A 4527-nucleotide genomic window follows, 5' to 3' on the forward strand; every position below is an offset into this window, starting at 1 on the left:
GAATTTGCCGTGTAGGGACATCTATGAGGTTGAATTCACTTTAGTGGCATTGTATATATGAGCAGAAGTATTGAAAGCTGTCGATAGATGGCAAGGCAGAACCGTGCCAGCTACTGTTTCTATTTTTGTGAGTAGCCGCACGCCTGAGTAAGTACTTCTGAAAGAATATCCAAAATAAAAACTGGTCTCACTGCTGTAAACAGGATATCCTGCAAGGAACTGCGACAGAGAATGAATTGAAAAATTATAGGAAACAAACATTAACTGCCGTGATCGTCTAGTGGTTAGGACATTGCGTTGTGGCCGCAATAACCCAGGTTCAAATCCTGGTCACGGCATTTTTTTTCCTCGATATCTAATAATCTCAATTACCATAAAATAACTTTAAAAAAAAGATCTCCTCAAATGATTAAAAATTATCTCCAGATTAAAAAAAAGAAATTCAATGAAGCAAAATCTGAATAATAAGAAAATAAACAAATTACGCAAAAATTTAAACTTATATACACTCTTATATTATAATACCATCCTGAGATTTTTAATATTTTGAGTTGTTTAGGTTGTGTGCAACTGACTGCAGTAATTTTCATAGTACGATGTTCAATATGATTTTGCAATATTCTGGTCAGCGCAGCATCCTGAGACACATTTAGCATAATCCGAAAACCTTCTTATACAGACAAAACGTGGATATTTTCAGGCCAGTTCAATCCATTAGCAATTAGAGTGGTAATCTGAGATTCATCGATGAATATGTCCTACCTAGGATACTCACAGGTATCCACGCTACAGTGATAGGTACACCATTACACCTCGCTACATAATCAGTAGTTTTGTTTGTTGTCGATTGTAACTATGAAATGTGTGGTCAGATTTCCATAGCGACAGCAGGTTCCGCTTGTGTATCTTCCTTTTGCTCTTGCCTGTAAGATATTATGAGCATTTCTTTCTTTCATTCTTTTATGTTTTTAAGTTACCTTCTAATCTTCAAAACAATTTATGCGGTTTATCCAACGAACTTTTCATTCTCTTCCTTTATTCTGTCTTTCCGATATTCTTTGGAACAGCCTTCCACTTACCATTTTATCCAATAAACACAATCCCAAAATCTTCACGAAACACATTAACAGTTTCCTTTCTTTTCTTTAACCGTTTGTCCATACATGGTACTGTCTTAGACGTCTTTGGGATCACTCATATGTGGGGATATAAAGACAAATAAATTAAGTATTAGAAAATATAATAAAGAATTTATGTTCTAAGTAAAGTAAGTAATCATTTACGTTGCATGTTAAGGGATGGATGGACAGCATTTAAAGCTGTGTCCTTTCGTTGCGCAGTATTCTCATAGAGCACAATGGTTTCTAGTTAAAGAAATGAAATTATGAAGGCGATGAATTTCTCTTTACAAGAGCAAAGACAGTGTGGGTGGGTTATAATAAAAAAAGGGGAAAAGTAAGCAAGAAAAATTAATCGAAATGAAGTGTATAAGCAAAGGTGTTTGTGTGTGTGTGAGAGAGAGAGAGAGAGAGAGAGAGAGAAAGAGAGACAGAGATTTATTTTATAATTTCTGTTGAAGGATATTTACCCTAGAGAAATTCACATTCACGTGAATTTTTGCCATTCAAAGTCAAATTTCACAGCAACAATTACTAATTTCAGAAATCCTATTCGCGCTTCTAAAAACTAGTAAGAGGCCATGAAAAGTCTCGTAACGAAATTCCCTGAATCCGTTAGATGGATTTATTACAGAGTTTAATAAATTATTCCGGGATCGCATTGGCAAACACTTGATAAGTTTGTATAATTGTACCATAGAAACTGGAATATTTTCCTCCTCTTTAAAGAGAGGATGAATCCATTCTCTTTTTAACAGAGATGGGGACACCTTGTTATCGAAGCCTGGTTAGGTTACAGTTTACACTAAAGTGTAAACTGTGTTAACTCTCCTAAGTGCTCTTAATGAAGGCAAAGAGATATTCGAGAAAAAACAGCAGGAAAAGAAATAAATAACACATAATACAATAAAAAAAATTCGTTCACAAAATGACCTATAACGGAAATAGGGCACCTTGAGTGGGACAGAATTACATTAATGTGAACTTGATGGAATGTGACTGTGAACAAAAAGCAAACCACTTAGAGCTGACGTGCTGAGAGAAGCTGTGAAGGAGGTCGTGATGATCACTGGAGGTGACGTTGAATACGTTGGCCTTTGCGCAGGACCACTAGCTGATACCGACATACAGCATTGTGGAAGGCCACTGATGTTTCGTAAGGTTTCCTGAATGATGTGCGAATTCGTCTTTCAAATCTGACAGGTGAAGAAATTTGCACCATGCTTTGGTGGTGCAAATTTCTTCACCACAAAAGCATGAGGCCAAAAGTCACCGGGATTAAGGTCTGTGAAGGAGGTGGCCATTATCTATGCAACGAAACTGCATTCAGCAGTGAAATAATCACTCAAAATTGTTGAACTTCACGTGCTATGTGTAGGGGTGATGCTCAATCTTACGAGTACATCAACATTGTTATTGGTGCAAGATGGCATCCTCATTGCTGAAGTTACGGGATGATGAAACTGCTTTACATGTCCCGATAACTATACAATTCATATTAATGTAATAATTTTTATCGCTCATAGAGCCTTCTCCTATCTGTCATTTTTGAACTTTTTTTTGTCAAAATCTCTTCCTCGTGATATGGTTAGGATACCTACTAGGTTCTAATTTATTTTGTCTTCCTGGTTCTCTCTACAGTTTGCTGAATAGAGTCCTTTAATTTGAAACACCTTCAACGCACCATTATCACAATCTTTTAATATCTCAGATATGAAACAATATATGGTTTTAAAAAATGGATTTTGAGTTTTTCTAGTCGTTGTGATCGGATGTATTCCTTTAGACTCTGCCTAGTTAAATTTTATAAGGTTTTTCGAGAAGCTCGCATTGCACTGGAACTAACACAGTTCGAGACCTACTATCTCTCCCTCTCTATGAAATATGCAGAGGTCTAATGGCCGGCAGGCCCCACCCGCAATGAGGACCAGTGGTGGATGAATGGTATTTTAGGGAGGTAGGTCTCTGCACTGTGTCCAAGTAAGTTCCCGAAACTCCTTTTTCCTTGTTTTTAGGATAGTCTCCTATAATGAACTAACTTTTTGCTGGTAGACGCTTACTCTAAGCTGTCTACGGGATTAGCTAGTAGACTCTCAAAGTCTACAGCAGGGGTTCCCAACCTTTTTGTTTCCTAGAGCACATTCTAAAATACCGATAGGGCGACGGGCACCATCTATTTTTTCAAGCAAATTTTTTGAATTCTCTTGTTAAATGAATGCAACTTCGAATGCGCGTCTACTTTACATTGTATGCATTTAATAATCGTCATGTGTCATTAACGCATGCGTCATATAGCATGGCATGAAATGTTGCGTGATGTGCACGTGATCATTTCAAACTATACAGCACACGGTTGAACAGCGGCGAGCACACACAAATTGATCGACGGGCGCCATGGTGCCCGCGGGCATAGGGTTGGGAACGCCTGGACTACAGGATCACTTACGAAACCCGAGAAACCGCTATTTTCTCTTAGGCCAAATTATGGACTCTCCATATGATGAGCTCGACTTCAAGTAGCTATTGGCAATCTTCAAACATGTAGGAGGCCTGCTGCAAAGCAAATGGCCAGGAAAGGTAGCAATCCACCAACTAGAAGAGGTTGAATCAGAGGACTGCCAGTCCCGTGACCCTCTTCAAGATTCCAGCAAAGAAAATACCACATCAGCTGATATTCACACACTAGAGGATAATGACAGCTTTGAAGTAGTCAGTAAGAAGAAGCAAAAGAAGGAGTCTCTAGCTGCAGAACCTGAAATGCTGCCTCAGACTTCAAAGAGAGCAATACCAATGGACACTACAGCACAAACTGAAACGGTAATAGAGACGGATACAGTAACACAGCCTAAAGAGAGAATTCCACCAGTGATCTTACGATCCAAAGAAAATTGGTCATCAATCACTGAGTTGATGAAAAACAACAAATTCAATTCAGCAAAGAATACCGATGAAGGAGTCCGGATTCAGCCTGAAGGTGCATCCGACTACCATCTTCTCACCAGACATTTAGATGAATTGAAAGTCCTATATCACACTTTTCAGCTTAAAAGCGAAAAAAACCTAAAGGTGGTCATCAGAGGTTTGATAGAAACCATACCATCTGAAGAAATAGCCACTGATCTCAAATCGCAAGGATTAACACCAATAAAAATATCACGCATGTACAGAGCGGATAAGCAGCCCATGCCTCTGGTCTTGGTGGAGATCAGTAAAGACCAACGAGAGATTTATGACTTTAAGACTGCCTGTAACTTCGTTATCAAGACTGAACCCCTCAGAAGGAAGACATCTGCCAGACAATGCCATCGCTGTCAAAAGTATAGTCATGCGCAGAAGCTTTGTAGGGCGGAATACAAGTGCGTAAAGTGCGGAAATAATCATCCCTTCCATACATGTGCCAAGCCAAGAA

General features: G+C 38.7%; 1 non-coding gene across 1 annotated transcript; it reads left to right on the forward strand.

Annotated features, from left to right (window-relative positions):
• Positions 1-266: 266 nt before the first annotated feature.
• On the forward strand, positions 267-338 carry TRNAH-GUG (transfer RNA histidin (anticodon GUG)). The gene has a single exon. It is a non-coding gene; the product is annotated as a tRNA-His (tRNA).
• Positions 339-4527: the final 4189 nt, after the last annotated feature.

This window comes from Typopeltis vanoorti, chromosome 8, assembly GCF_054136105.1.
Source record: "Typopeltis vanoorti isolate ZY-2024b chromosome 8, IOZ_Tvanoo_1.0, whole genome shotgun sequence".
Taxonomy (NCBI): Eukaryota; Metazoa; Arthropoda; class Arachnida; order Uropygi; family Thelyphonidae; genus Typopeltis; species Typopeltis vanoorti.